Here is a 16,994-nt window from a genome sequence, read left to right on the forward strand (position 1 = left end):
TGCTCCTGGCTGGGTCCTGGAAGGAGAACTTGTGGAGCAAACTTAAACCGGACCCAAAGCCTGACCCACCTATTAATAACTTCTGATACCAAGAACTTCTAATAACTTCTGATACCAATAACTTTCTAATAACTTCTGAACCACAGCTGATCTGAAGCTCTATGAGCATGAATTAAATGTCTTTTATTGTAAGCCAGTGAAGTTTTTGAGTTGTTAGGTAGCATTGTCACATCCAAAGCTGATTGATACATCACATTTAAATCTCTATCTACTTTTCTACTCTAGCAAGCTGTCTTGGAGAGTGTAGAGGAAAATCTTAGTATTCATTACGTTTTTCTCTCTAAAATCCTGGAGTACCAGTTAAGCATCCAGCTCCCCATTTCCTCTTTCTTGCTACCCTTAGGAAACGAGTCAAACGAGCTCCCTAAACCAAACGCACTTTAGTCCCAAAAGAAAATGCCAAATCGTGATACTTTAAATGGACTCAGAATCAAATGGCTCTTTTTGGAGTTAAAATGGAAAATGAGCAAAATAAGCAGTTCTCTTTTCTCACTTAAAAGTGAATGCTGATTTCACAATACTTAGGGACAAAGGAAAGGGGGGGAAGTCTGCCATCCTTTTCTTGGAATCTGGGGCAACATTCATCTTCCTTCCCTCTAATTGTTTTGTTTTCAATTATAGTTGACATTCAATATTATTTTATATTAGTTTTAAGTGTACAGTGTAGTGGTTAGACATTTATATAATTTGTAAAGTGATCCCCCCAATAAATCTAGCACCCACCTGGCACTATGCATAGTTATTGCTGTATTATTCACTGTATCCCCTATGCTTTGCTTTACATCCCCATGAAATTTTATAATCTATCAATTTATACTTACTAATCCCTTTGCCTCTCCCTCCCTCTAATTTTTTGATAGTTGCTGATTTTGGGATCTAATGAAAAGAGATGGAATGGGGTTTGGGAGGAGTTGACAGCTCAAATGCTGGACTTGAACATCTGTGAAATAGGCAATTACCAGGTTTTCTTTATGGATTCCACAATATTCATTACACTTCAGTTTCATTCTTAGGCAAAATTTCTTTGTGTACAAAGAAAGTATTTGTAATACTTGTGTGGGTTTGAGGTTCATTATGGTAAAACTAACAAAAACCAACAGTCTCCTCTCCCTCAAATTTTATCCGTTAATTATTATTATTTAATCAATACTAGTTTGCTATATGCACTTTTCTTGTCAGGATTATTGGTAGAAAGTTATAGCCAAGTTTTTAATCTAGAGAAATCTTTATTACTCCTAACATTCCATTCTATGAGAATTTTTCTTTCAATAAAATTTAAAATTCAATATTAAACAAAGCAAAGATATTGGACATTCATAGTTGTCTTCAATTGATTCCTTCCTGAAGTTCAGTGTTAGGGCTCTTAACTCCCCTCCCCTAAAATTAGCAAATGATGCTTGGGGAAAAAAAAATAAAGAACTGCTGATAAAAAAAAAGCAGCTCTAAAATTTGATAATGCTGATAGCATTATAGATGAAGAGTCAGTGAGTTGGGAGAATGGCGTGTCTTAGAGATGGCAGTTTGTATGTTCCCCTTGATGAGGTAGTTGTTGGAATAGGATATCTAGTATGTCAAGCTTCCTTCACCTGTAAGAGTTAAGGTCTGAACTTTGTTCCACTGGATATATTTCAAATCATTAAAATGTAACAGATACAAAAGTGGTCTTGTCCCATCCATTTAAAGTTTCCAACATAAATTATTACTTTGCACAGTACACTTAAAGTCAGGTCTGTTTTCTATCAATACTAAATGAAAATGGAAAAATAAAGCCAGAGAAGATGCTAAAGTTCATTGATGTAGTAAAAAGTGAAAAGGAAAGCAAATGACATTCCATTTTCCAAAAGCCTACCAGCTCTGCCTTTGATGTTGAGGTTGTTCAATTACCAAGGAAAGTGAAAGATGTTCCATAATCATCAAATTGTCATTTTCCCCCATCCTGAACATTGTAGTGCATTTCCTGTCTTAGTGAAGCAAGATAAATTAGGTTCAGGAGTCTCCATGGAAAGGCCACTTTTCATTCCATGTAGTGCTGACCTTTTTTCCTTTCTGATGAATATAATTTTGAAGTCCTCTTTACTTACCAATGCATTCCTGTCTCAGAATGGCATTTAGGTTCTTTACCTTTCTGTACTTTTTTTTCTTTCCTGGGGCACCATCTTCTCTGTGTTTTTTGAGTAGTCAGATGCTACTTTATGTTTCATTTAACGTGCTGGGGTCCCTTAAACACGTTTTTGCTTGTTTGAAGTATAACAGTTGGCACTGGCATTCTAATAGAAAGTAATACCAAAGCACCAAGACTTATTTTAAAACACCTACTTTGTTGGATGTATGACATCTACTCAACAGAAAGAGAAATGGATTTGGTAATGATTATTGGTTGGGTCTCAGATTCTGCTTCTTGCCAGTTTTAACACATGTGCCAATGACAAGACTTGCTCAAAACATCTGTGCGCCTCCTGTCAATTAGGCAGCTGAAGCTTATTGCGGTGGCCTGATCTGCAGAACTGAGCTGTGCCATGGGAAGCCCACTTTCGAATGCTGGTTCCATCTTGTTTCTTTAACCTCACAAAGTTGATATTATTTGGTTACAACACACTCAGGGGCAAATTTGTTCATAGTTATTTTCCACCAATGTGGTAAATGTAACATTTACTTAATTTGCTGGCTAGATTTATTCTTTTTCTTTGGATAGTGTTTCCTGAACCCCATCTTCAGGTTAAGTTCCACTCAAGAGCCAGAACCAAAGTAATTCTTAGGGGTTCAGTACCCTGGAGAGGTAGTATTAACGCAACCGTATTACCCATTTCTAGACAGTGGGCTTCTCTGTTTTGTTTTTTTTTTTGAGACCCAGACTAAATTTTTATTCCATTTTCCATTCTGGGTTTCTCTCTCAAATCTGTCTTAACAAATGTCTAGTCTCAATATTTGATTCCTACTTAGATCCACAATCAGGGCTTGAGTCCCCACTCTCAGTCTCCAGAATTTCTAATAATAATAATAATAATAATAATCATAATAAAATGACAACAACAACAATAAGTACCTATTAATGGGTGCTCACTACAAGGACCCAGTACTAAGCTTGTAAAATGCCTCAATCTGTCCCAAAGTTGGGAAAAACATTTACATATTAAAAATTATGTAGTTGTTTTAATATCAATTAGAAACATTTTTATTTCAAAAAGTTATGAACTTCTTTTAATTGAATTACAAAAAATATATGTTTTTCAAACCTGTGATTTTTGTGGATATTATTGTTTGGATAAAGCTAAAGGAGAAGAGAGAGTGAATTTAAAGTTGAACAATATTAAGAACAAGTGTTTTCTCCTGAAGCTCTTGCTCCTGCGGGAAGGTCCATAAGGTTTCCAGCTTTCCTGACGTTGTCACTTCCTTTTGTCCCTCCAGTGTAGGGGTGGGAATGGCTTCCAGTGTTTGCTTATTTCTGAATTACCTCAATATCTTCTATTGGCTCTCAGATTCTTCATTCTCTTTTGACCACAGCTCTGTATTAAATTTTTTTCTATGTAAATATGTAAAGTGGTTTCTCTTTTCCTGGCTAGACCTTGTCTGACACAGTAGATGTCTTGCCCACATCTTTATTTAAAGGGTGAGATAACCGAAGTTTGATAAAGCTTTGCAACTTGCCTAGGATTTTACAACAAAAAAGGGACAGAACAAGAATTAAAGTGTAGGTCTGTTTAATTCTACAGTCTATTGTCTTGATTCTTCAACTTCTGCAAACTTTCGTTGACCTCTAAGGCTTGCCTGACACCGGTCACATACCTGAATGGCCATTGCAACCAGAAACTATAGTCCTCACTGAACAATATTTTTTATCAGTAAGTAGAGTTGCCCTCTAGAAACTTGCTGTACCCAGAGAATTTGTCTATTTCCTTGTCTCCACTCAACATGCCCCTACTGGTACCAACCATTTCATCCTGCTTGTTCTTCAGAAGATTCCTATAATCCCAGATCCAGAGTAACCCCAGAATCATCTTGACTGTATTTGTTACAATACCAGCAGAAAGAAGCTGGCAGAGTCTAATTAAGATAATTCGAGGAGAAGTTGGCAGATTTTATTTAGCAAAGATGGCCACATTGATATGAATATACATGTCCCATCCCACATACTCTGCGTAGAGTGTGAAGTTGACATGCCTCCATCAAGAGGTAAGGTGTACGTTCCTTCCCCTTGGATCTGGGTAGATCTTTTCAACTGCCTCCTTCAACAGAATGCAGAAGTGATGCTCCATAAATTCAGAGATGAGACCATAAAAGGCAATACGGCTTTCTCTTTCTCTCCATCTCTCTCTCCACCTCTCTCTCCATCTCTCTCTCTCTCTCTCTCTCTCTCTCTCTCTCTCTCTCTCTCTCTCTCTCTCACACACACACACACACACACACACACATGCACACTCACAGACACACACACACACACATCCTTATGGAAAAATCCAGGTGCAGTAATCATAAAGCACAATAGAGAGACCCATATAGGGATTAACTGAGCCTCTCATTTAATAGCCAGCACCAACTTGTCCACTATATAAGCCACCATGGAAGTACATCATCTAGACCTAAATGACTGAAGCCCCAGCCAACATATAACTGCAACCACATGAGAGATCCTAAGCAAGAACTGCCATTCCAAACTCTTCCCAAATTCTTGACCAACAAGAGCTGTGAGAACTAACACATGATTGTTATTTTAAGCTACTACATTTTAGGATGATTTGTTAAGTTGTGATAGATAAGCTAGTACATTTTAGGCTACTACATTTTAAGCTACTACATTTTAGGATGATTTGTTAAGCTGTGATAGATAACCAAACAGAGGGTTTAACAAAGCGTCTATTTGAAAAACTGTTCACAGGCTAAGGAAAGTGACAAGAGGTAGTATAGTATCTTAGAGCTTCTAATAACCAGGCTGCCACAGTCCTATGCCACAGTCCTATGACAACATAGTCCTTTGTTGTCAAGGATCTTTGGAAGCACAGAGCCGTGGAGAGAGGTCTACCTGGAGAGAAGGTGTGACTTTTGGTCAAGGGCTGTGACCAGCCCAACACAGTCTCTCAGGGAGATAGCTGGAGGGGTGAGTGGGGAGGGGTAAAACTTCAACCTCGATCTCCTTCTCTTTCAAGTCTCAGCTGAGAGGCTCTATATTGGCCATTGGGTAAATCCAAGCATCAGTGGATGAGTTGGCATTTAATAAACAAAAATACTGGGTGAGTTGATATGTTTGATTAGCAGGAAATGCATACAAAGAGGAAGCAGGCTTTTAACAAGGTATGTCTTGAAAGAACCTAGATTTTAACTCAAGCTTCAGTCTTACTAGACTACCCTGTGCAGTTATCCTCTCTGTACTGGCAGTGAGGGTACTGCAGCTTTACCATTCCACATCTTTCTTTTCTATGAATTGTTATCAAAGAAAGAACTACATTACTTGAAGAGCTCTAAACTCTTAGGAGATGCCAGAGGGGATTTTATTAGCCAAGATATTTTATCCAATTAATTAAAGAGAGAATTTTCAGTTTTTCCCTTTCTTTTGGTTTCATACTGACAGGTTCTTCCCTTGATCTTTCTTCCTTCTCTCCTATCTACTGTTCTTGTTCATTCCTTCTGCTACGAATATCCTCCAACAGTCTCTATGGGTCATTTCCATGGTCTCAACATCCCCTTGCTGTTTAAGTGCCTAATGGGACATTATGTTCTAGCAAGTTAAACTTCAGGGGGTCAATGCACTTTTCATCCTTTTGTGTCTAAATCATCCAGACATCCTCTGCTGCTGCTTTTCATTCACTATCTAGAATAATAAATCAGAACCATCAGCAAATCTATTTCTATGTTCTTTTAAAACCATGATTAGAACCAAGATTCTCAAACAAAATTGAGAATGTGATTTTTATTCTGATTTCCTGATAAAAAGCTCATTAGGGGAGATAATACCAAATAATGTGTAAGTGTGTCATATTTGGGTCTCATAGAAACTTTCTCTTAAATGATAATCATGATCTTTCATTCATCAGATAATTAATGGGCATTTATTATGTCAACAGTGCTATGTTAGATGATATGGGAAAGAGATGAGCATTCATAATTAGTATCCCCAAGAAACTATGATGTTTAATTAATGACCAAATGTTCCCCTTACTTTAAGGGTTATTTTACTCTCCTCATAATAAATATCATTTAGAAAATATCTTATAGATTATTAATAATGTTGGCCAAAGAGCATCCTGTTTATACATCTGTGCTAGACAATGATTGCATTTGTGACACAGGGAGGAAAGCTCTGGTTCAAAGGTATAGAAGCAGAGACTTAATTAAAGTGGTACAACTAATCGATAGCAGAGATGAAATAATTTTCATGCCTCTCCAGGATTTCCACTTCAATATTGTTTCACATTAGACTGAGTTTCTTGGCTCTAAACATTGTGTGGTTTCAGATCCAGAAAGCCAGCAACTCTTTTGATGTATCTTAATATGCTAAAGGAGAAATCGTTTTCCTACAGAGGACACAGTCCTTGGCACACACTAGGTATTCAATGATTATGTGCTGGATGTATCAATGACAGGAACCTTCAGATAAACCCAATTGAGTCTGTTTCCTTTCTCTTCAAGTCCATGTTGTGCAATGTTATCCTCAATTCACCCCTAACTTTATTTTCCCAGAAGTAGTGAGTGGTTTTCTACAAGTATGCTATTTCTGGGATCTTGTTTGGCTCCAATTTTTCTTTCTTTCTTTCTTTCTTTTTTTTTAAAAAAGAGTCCTGACTTTCCAGATTTGAGTAGCAGCTGCTTTCTTGAATGATATACAGGACTATACATGTTTTGTTTTGTTTTTTTCTTTCTGCCTGTTTCTTCCTGAGGGATTGACATCAAGGATTGTGATTAATGGTGTTTGAGTAATTCCCTTGCCCTCTTCCACTCTTTTGTACTATAAGCATCTTTCTTTAAAACATCCATCTCCATCTATGTCTTGGTTACTCCGTATGTTTTTCTTTGCAATGAGAATCTACTTAGCAAGCCCCTTTCTTATTCCTTTGCCCTATTTCCTGTTATTTTATCATCAAATATGATTCTTTTCTCTTCTATCCATTCAAACACATTGATGATTATTTTTCCCTTTTAATGGAAGGAATTTAAATTTATGGATATTCTATTATAGACCAAACAGTGTTCTGAGCCTGTGTATATTATCTCTATTAATTCATACAGTCATATGTGGTAAGTGATATTATTTCTGCTTTTCAGATGGGAAAGTAGAAGTACAGTGGTGTCAGGTAATTTGCAGAGATTTACACATTGTAGCTGGATCATCCAACTCCTGGGTTGTTCCCACATATATCTAGTGATGTAAAAGGTGTGCATTGTTGCCCTTGTTGTTTTGGTAGTGACAGTATCACCCCTGTTTTCATTCATTTAATTAGGAAGTGGGTAAGTAGAAAAGTTGGAATTGGAAAGGCTGGTGTAGGAGGGAGAAACAGAAAAATGAAACAACAGCTAAATTTCTAAGTTTTCCTTTTACTTCAATAGGGTCTTCAAGACCAGTCTCTACTGTTAGATTCTCTCTCAGTTTCCTACGAGTGAATTCCAGTATTTTGCTACTCCCTTCAAATCCTGTACCCAACCTAACCCTTCTCACTCTCAGGAGGTGACCTCACCGCATACTCTACTGTCAAAATGGAGAAATATTAGGCATCTACCTGACTCTTAGCAAAAGAACATGCCTATGTTTACTTTTCCCTGGACAGTAAAATTCTCCGTTGGTCTGGCCACACTGATCATCATTCTCTTTTCCTTCCTAGCCAAGCCACTTGCCAAAGAGTCTCAGTTACTTTGTCCTCACCTTGTGGGACTCCTTCCCCCTCCTCCCCACACTAAGGTCTGACTTGGCTTTACTTCATCAATGCTGCTGAGCCTATTATATAAAGGTTACCACCAGTCTCCTCTCAGCCCCTTTCATTGCTCTGTGACACTTGATATTACTGATCATTCTATCTTTGTGAACTCTTCAATTTTACGATCTCTCTGGCATTTGTACCACCTGGTTCCTCTCTTAGACTTTTATTATGGTCTTTTCATTTGTTCTCCAACCCTTAACAATTGATGCTCCTCAAAATTCTGGTCTTAGCCCTCTTTTCCTAGTGGAACTCATTCTCGTGGTTCAATCACCACCTCAAAATTATAGCTCACTCCTCTTTTGAGCTTTAGATTTACATATGCTAATAATTTTTTGACATTTCATCTTGAATGATCAACATATCCTTCAACTTCTCTGCCTCCCTGCACCCAACCCCTCCTAGACTGCTTTCCTTTTTGTAATAACTCTCTCAGTTATTGACATCACTGTCTGGCTACATGAACCAGAAACTCAGGAGTTAATCATAAATCCTTCTCTTTCCCAATGAATCAATTTCATCTCATCGCATAATGTCAATCAGTCTCCTAGTTGTGATTATTCTATTTTCAAATACTATTGGAACTTATCTCTTCTAGTGCATTCCTGCTATCATTTCCACACCATTTCTCACCAGTAGCATAACAGAAGCCATCAAACTGATCTCTGACATCATTTTCCTTTTCTGTTACATTCATTCTTGCCAGAGTGAACTATGTAAAAGGTAAAACATGAACACGTCTCTCTCCTGTTTATCGTTCTTCAGTGGCATCACCTCATAAACATATAATATTATTGATGCATAGCACACAATAAATGAGTTCCCGGAGCCTGATCCCTGCCTATTCCTCCAGTTACATCTACCATCTGCAATCTGAAGCCTCCTCGCCCCGACTTTATCCACCCTTTATGCCCTTGTTTGAGTTCTCCTTCTGCTTGCAGTCCTCTTTTTCCCCTTTCTCTACCTCAGCCTCCCTAAGTCACCTCTATTTTTCAAGTGCCCACTCAAAATTTCCTCCAGGAAGTCTTCCCTAGATTCCCAATCAAGGCTAGGAGTAACTATCACAATACCCTTAGTAGCTAAATAAATGTTTGTTGAAATCTCTTCAAGCTTCTGACCACACTCACACTTCTTCATTTCATTTCCTAATTTAAAGGAAACATAGAAACTTTAAGATAAGACTTTCTTCATCTTCCTGACATCAGATAGTCAAGTTTCCTTTTTATACCAGTACCATGTCCTTTTTTCTCTCCTATTACTCTGTATTTTCCTCAAAAGAGGATAAGCACAGCAATAGTACCAGCTGCAGTAATCAACACAGAAATTTTAAACATTAGGAGGAGAAGGAGAGATGGGAGACATTATAAGTGAGCCAAATTCTCATTATTTACATCAGAGAGTCAATTGATAACATAAATAGTGGCATAAGCATATTTTTTAGACAGTTTAGAAGGATCAGAATTAGAAATGTTGACGTTGCCTTTAGTGAGTGGTAGTGGGGGTGACAAGGGGGAAAGGATAATTTCTCTAATGATCTGTTTATTTCCATTATAAGATTTCCTTTGTTGTCAAGGATCTATGATAGGCAACTTAACAAAAAGTAATAATACTTATCTCTCAGGGATGTTATAATTCCATGAGTTAATGAATGTCAAGCTGCTTTGTAATTTTTAGAGTATGGTTCAATTATCTCATTATTTTATTTTAAAAAATTGTGTTACTCCCAATGCAAATTAATAATGAGAGTTGTTTTCCCAGCCACTATCTATTTTGGAATCAATTTCTCTTTCTAAGATTGTCAATATCTGCATTGCTGTGACAAATTGGTTTTACTTAATCCATATACCACCACATTAACAAAGCAGAAACCACTAAAAGTAGTGTTGTCAATTATACTCAACGTTGTTGCAGAAAAGAGAGTTTATTTAAAAGTTATTTCGTGGATTTTTTTTCCAGGTTCCTTCCCTTTATAAGGGGTAGTGGAAGTTTTGAGAAATGCTGAAAGGATAGAGAGAATTTCTATCATAGAGGGGCTCACAATGCATTAACAATTGACTGCGTTGTGAAAAGCAGTTGAAATGAACCCAGAGGTATAAGTGCTAAATTTTAATGCATAAATTTTGCTGCGTAAATATTGCCTACATAACGAGTCAGGAGATACTGATGTAAATGGTATTGAGTGCTGTGTGATTACCTTTTTAATTTAAAATTTAATTGATTTTCACAAGCATGACTTTATGTCTCCAGAAAAAAAAAAAACATATTAAGTGTTCAAAACATTTTAGCTCTTGTTGTGCAAAAGTTTCTCCTTTTTCCCATGTATACTTAGGGCTTATAAGTGTCTCAGAAAATCAGGGTAAGTTGGTATTTATTCTAAATTGCAGGTCTTTTCTATTTCTCTGGACCATGGAGGAATGTTTTGTGATAGTTTTAATGAGCCATTTCCTTATTTGGTAATGGCTTAATTCTTATCATAAAAGTAAAATTACATGTCTTTTTTAGCATATCTCTTAATGTTTGATGACCTAGTCTTGTTTTGTGTGGCTCTAACTTTCATATCTGTTACACATAGCACTTAAACAATGCACTCTCTTTCTGTTTCTATAAGTATGACAAATTCCACGGCAGTAATACTGTTTAATCTTCTAATAAAATAAACAAATTATAGGAAAGTACTTTGGCTTTTTGCTTCTTAATTACTCTAATTTGGGCCCCAGCTGGGGCTCATCTCTGACAATCTTCACTCCATCAGATAAAGGGGAATTGTTTAAAACTGTTCTGGGTTTGTTGTAAGCAATGGACCAACTTCTAAAAGGTTTATCTCAAAGTTGATATCTGATAAAAGCAAAATATTAAGGCTGAATCAAAATGAAAAATGTTTTGAGCTTTCTCCCTGTTCAAACAGTCCCGATTCATTATCATGATGAACCTGAAGACATCTTTTATTCAATAGCTTCATTCAGCTGTTATGAAAAAATTTTTAAACAAAATTTTAGATATCTTTTATTTTGAAGATTTATTGAGTGACTAAAATCAGAAATTTTTGAAACAGCACAAGAGATAGCGTTAAAGAGTTCATTTCAGTAAAATAGTGAAATAGAAAGTTGTGAAGACAGTGATGAAGATAAAGATGAAGGAGGAAAAAATAATAATGGGGACAAGAAAAAATATGGAAAGACGCATCATTGGATTATGCGCCCAGGATTCTTTTTATCTCTCTTCCCATACTATTACACCTAGTGTTTTCCTCCAAAACTTAATTCAGAGAGGATATTCATAAATATAAAACAATGCATTCTCATTACAGAAAATTTAGAAAATTCATAAAGGTAGAAAGAAGAAAAGTAATCACATAGAAACTTAACATCCCCTATTTTAAGCAGAAATCCTGTTACCATTTTTTATCTATGGATATGTTAACCTTTTCATTTAGTTTTGTTTCAAGCTTTTAATTCTGATTTCTTATTTTTAAAGTCTAAACATTATAATACAATTTAAAATGATTTATTAAAATAATTATTTTACTGACATATATATATGCATAAATCATAAGTCTACAGCTTGATAAATTTCCAAAACTAAATGCTAATTCATTACATCAACTATTTTACGACCATCATCTGTTTTTTTAAGAATCAGATGCTACCTCCTACAGGACTCTTACCTTAACTTTGCAGTAGAAATAATTTCTCCTTAATTGTGACAAAATTAGCTAAACTCATTAATGGGACCTGAAGATGAAAAGGGGCATCAGGGCCATAGAACCAGCATGGTAACCAACCCTGATGCAGCCACCCTGGAAAGGCACACAGGGTTGTGAAGAAGAGTGTTAAGGAAAATAAAATATAACCATTTAATGGTCCCCTCTGGGGGATGAGAATTCAGAGGGGGAAGAGCACTGGTCGCAAGCACTGGTAGTTCCACAAGGGCAGTGGTAATGACAGCCACAGGGCAAGGGGCAGCCCAAGTGGGGCTTTGGGCACTAGATAAGAGAAGCAGCAGCAGCCTAAGTTTCCATCATAGGGGTGTGCACAGAGGCCTGGCATTACGGGGTAGGAAGAACAGGTAACTATAGTGGAATAAACTTGGGACCTCGGCAGGAACCTCGGCTGGGGCAAGAGTGGAAATATGACAAGCCTAGGAATGGACTGAGATACTACAGGCAGGAGAGAACCTCAGTAGGATAATGGGAGTGGGTAAGGGGGAGAGGGAGTATTTTGAGAAATCGAAAGAGGAAGTGAATCACAACAGCAACAACAACAGAAATATCAAATACTGCAGGAGGATGTGAGACACAGGAGAACAAGGTACTGTAAATAAGCCAAATTCTCCTTATTTATATCTAAGCATCAGTGTGTGGTGTGCAAAGCTAATACATAAAAAAATATAAATGACATACAATGCATATAGAAATACAGAATAGAAACAGGGATAGAGAAGATGTATAGGTGAGAGAGAGAAATAGAAGTATAGAATGGAAAGTTGACATATAAATAAATTTAAAAAAAACAGGAAAAACAGAGCAGGAATAAAAATAGAGAATAAAATAGAAATAAATAGAAAAATATTATGGAAATAAAATAGATTTAATCAAAGGTAGATTTAGCTATCTTGTGTTACATGGGGGGATATTTAGAAGGGATACAAATAACAAATAATTAAAAGTACTATTTTTGGTCACTTATTCTATTCTTCTATTTTAAATAATATTTAATTTATGTTCTGATTTTCTCATGAATTAGAAGAATGGCTTTAAAATCAATTTTAATGTAGTTTCCTTGAAAAACTTATGTTTATTGCGAACATACAATTTACTGCAGCATGGCCAAATAATGTGTCCTGTATAAATTTTAACTTTTGGGGATTTATTAATTTTTCTTCGAAATATACATCTGCCATTTTTTGGAATCTCATTCTTGAGTCATAGCTTAACTGAATATAGAGTTCTAATTGAAAGTAATTTTCCTTGACTAATATAATAATAATGCTCCATTATTTTCTAATAAGCTATTGGAGCTGTTGAAGAGCTGGTATTAGTATCTTTATCATTCTTTTTAAGGTAATTTATAATTTGTCTGGAAGCTTTAAAGTTATTTTATTATTATTTTTTGCAATCTCACTAAGATATATTCATATGTGGATTTATTTTATTAATCTTGTTTCACACTTAGCATGTTATTTATTTTTTGAAAGATTTTTATTAAAATATAGCTAACATACAATATTATGTTAGTTTCAGGTGTACATCATAGTTATTCAACAGTACCCACCTGACACTATCCAGAGTTATTACCACATTATTGATTGATTATATTCCCTATGTCAAAGAATTGATCACCATGACAAGTCCAGCAACCATCTGGCACTGTACCCTGCTATCACAATATTACTGACTATATTTCTGTGCTGTATATTACATCCCCCAGAATTATTTGTTTTATATCTAGAATTTTGAACCTCTTATTTTTCTTTATTCCCCCCTTTTTAATGTTTCAATTATAGTTGACCTTCAATATTATTTTATATTAGTTTGAGATGTACAGCATAATCGTTAGACATTTATATAATTTAGGAAGTGATCCCCCTGACTACTACCCACCTGGCACTCACTATACATATTTATTAACATATTATTGATTATATTCCATATGCTTTACATCCCTGTGACTCTTTTGTAACTATCCATTTGTATTTCTTAATCCCTTCACCTTTTTTACCCTGCCCTCAAACCCCTCTCTCACCTATCTCCCCAATAGATATAATACCCATCTGACACCATACATAGTTATTGACAATATTCCTTATGCTATATTCTACATCTGCATGACTGCTGCATAATAACCAATTTGTCCTTTTTAATCCCTTCCCCTTTTCACCTACCCCCAACACCCGCCCATCTGGCAATCATCAAAATGTTCTCTGTATCTATGAGTTTGTTTCTGTTTTATTTGTTTGTTTACTTTGTTTTTTAGATTCCACTTATAAGTGAAATCATATGACGTTTGTCTTTCACTGTCTGACTTACTGCACTCAGCACAACACCCTCTAGGTCCATCCATGTTGTCACAGATGGCAACATTTTGTTCTTTTTTATGGATGAGTAATATTCCATTGTATATACCATATTTCCCTGAAAATAAGATCTAACCAGAAAATAAGACCTAGCATGATTTTTCAAGATGCTTGTAATATAAGCCTTACCCCCAAAATAAGCCCCAGTTAAGATTGTCAGCCAGATGGACACATTTAGCATTGAATTATAAAATAATGATATTAATATATAATTAAATATAAATAAATAACATTATTGACATTAATACTTAAAATAAATGATAATATAAATTGTAATTAAGTATTTGTAAATATCCAAGTGGGCGCCTTTGGAAGAGAGGTAAATGCCTATGTAAACAGATGAACTTGAGACTTATTGCCGAATGACCAATCGGAGTACAGACACAACACATGAATAACGTGCACACTTAATAGCAAATGGACATTGTTGTGTCTAATATGACTCTTCATAATTCAATACGACGTGTGTTGGAACAGATGTACTTAATGCAGTGACGTGAAATAAAGAAAGGTTTTCTGAATTTTGGTGCCTGCAATTTTTCATCGCTTTTGTATGGACCATCATTCTTATCTGTCATCATTTTTGTTGCCACTCCTGTCTCGTAAGTCTTCAATTAACACTTGATTTAATGGTAGATTTAAAGGGAATAATATTTTGACCTCCAGACCAGATGAGTGCAAAAAGAAAGAGTTATTCTGTTGAGTACAAAAAAAGAATCATGGAGGACTCCCCGGGCAAGAATCTTACGGCTTTCCACAAAGAGAAGAACTTGGATCTCCAAATGGTCTGAAAATGGTGAGGAGAGTATGATAACCTCAGTCAACAGGTGGATGAGGGAAATAAGAAGTGTAAGTATGGATCAGTTCGGCAACCATTATTTCCTGAGCTGGAAGACATCATCTGTGAATGGATTGCTGACAGGAGAGCAAAGGCTTTGGTTGTGCGCAGGGCTGATATTCAAGCATTTGCCCTTGCAATGGCCCCACAGTTAGAAATATCCCCCAGAAGAATTCAAAGCATCACAACACTGGCTGGATGGCTTCCTTCAGCGATATGAACTGTCTCCAAGAAAATCGACAACACTGTTCAAACTGGAAGATACTGAAGTTATTAAACGTGCACTTGCATTCAAGTCCTTTGTTGATGGCATTGACTTTTCTCAATACCAGCTCTCCAACATAATTGCTATGGATGGAACTGCAGTGTTTGTGGGCCAAGGATCTCAAATGGCAATTCATCAGAGGGGTGCCTCGTCAACCTACATTCCCTCCACTGGTTATGAAAGTGCATGTGTTACTTGTATTTTGGCAGTTCATCTGGATGGAAAGAAAGCCCCACCTCTAATCATCACTAAGGGCACGAAAGGTAAGGTTGAACATGTTTCAGGCATTTATGTTTTTGAAACCAAAAAAGCTTGGTGCACACAAGCAGTTATAAGGAAGTGGGTCGATTTAATGCTGCCACTTGTTTTGTGAGATGACCAAAGAGGTCTGCTAGTCTGGGATTCAGCCAGCACTCACCGCGCTAAAGGCATGAAGAACTTCCTTGCAGGGAGAAGAATAGATCAAATAATGATTCCTGGATTCCTACAGGAATGACTGCCTAGCTCCAGACTCCTGATATTGCAATAAACAAGCCATTCAAGGACAATTTGCGCATGGAAATCAATGACTGCATTGAAAATATAATAGAGAGAAATCAGTGTGGAAACTTTGTGAAGACTAGCCTGCAAGAGGTTGTGACTTGGGTAAAGAATTCATGGTATAAAAATTACTGAGAGCTGTGTTGCCAGTGCACTACAAGCAGGCTACATGAACAAAAGGTGCTCATTTAAGGAGAGCCTTTTTTGCTGGACATGAGAGATTGGGGCCAATGGTTCTACAGGAAATGGAGTTGCAAGAAATTCAAGCCGGAATTCAGGGTTTGGAGAGTTATGATGATATTCCAGAAGAAGATAACATGACTGTATTTGAATAAAAATGGATTTTTGTACATGAATAAATAAATGTAGATTGCTGTACATGAATAAAGGTAGGTTGCTGAACATGAAAAAATAAGACATCCCCTGAAAATAAGCCCTAATGTGTCTTTTGGAGCAGAAATTAATATAAGACCTGGTCTTATTTTGGGGGAAATATGGTATGTATCACCTCTTCTTTATCCATTCATCCATTCAGAGGACAGCCAGGTTACTTTCACATCTTGGCTTTTCTAAATAATGCTGCAATGAACACATGAAATGAGCACATCCCTTTGAAGGAGCATTTCGGGTTTGGATAAATACCCAGAAGTAGGATTATTAGGTCTTTCTTTGTCTCTTGTTATAGTCTTTGTTTAAAGTCTATTTCATCTGGTATAAATATTGCTACCCCAGCTTTTTCATTTGTTTGTTTATTTGTGTATTTGTTTCCATTTGCATGGAATATCTTTTTCCATCCCTTCACTTGCAGTCTGTGTGTATCTTTCGATCTGAAATGAGTCTCTTGTAAGCAGCATATGTAAGGGTCTTGTTTTGTTATCCATTCAGCTCCCCTGTCTTTTGATTGTAACATTAAATCTATTTCCATTGAAAGTAATTGTTGATAGGTATGTAGTTATTATGTAGTTATTGCCATTTTATTATTAATATTTTGGATTTTTTTTTTTTTTTTTTTGTCTTAAAGAATTCCCTCTAAGATTCCTTGTAATACTGGTTTGGTGGTGATGAACTACTTTAGTTTTTTTTCTTATCTGGGAAGCTCTTGATCTGTCCTTTGATTTTAAATGATAGCCTTGCTGGGTAGAGTAGTCTTGGTTGTAGATGCTTGTTGCATCATGTTCAATATTTTGGCCAATCCCTTCTGGCCTGCAAAGTTTCTTTGAAAAATCAGCTAGCAGTCTTATGGGATTTCCCTTGTAGGTAACTGCCTTTCTCTTGCTGCTTTTAAGATTCTCTCTTTGTCTTTAACCTTTAGCATTTT

Source organism: Rhinolophus ferrumequinum, chromosome 23, assembly GCF_004115265.2.
Source record: "Rhinolophus ferrumequinum isolate MPI-CBG mRhiFer1 chromosome 23, mRhiFer1_v1.p, whole genome shotgun sequence".
NCBI classification, from domain to species: domain Eukaryota; kingdom Metazoa; phylum Chordata; class Mammalia; order Chiroptera; family Rhinolophidae; genus Rhinolophus; species Rhinolophus ferrumequinum.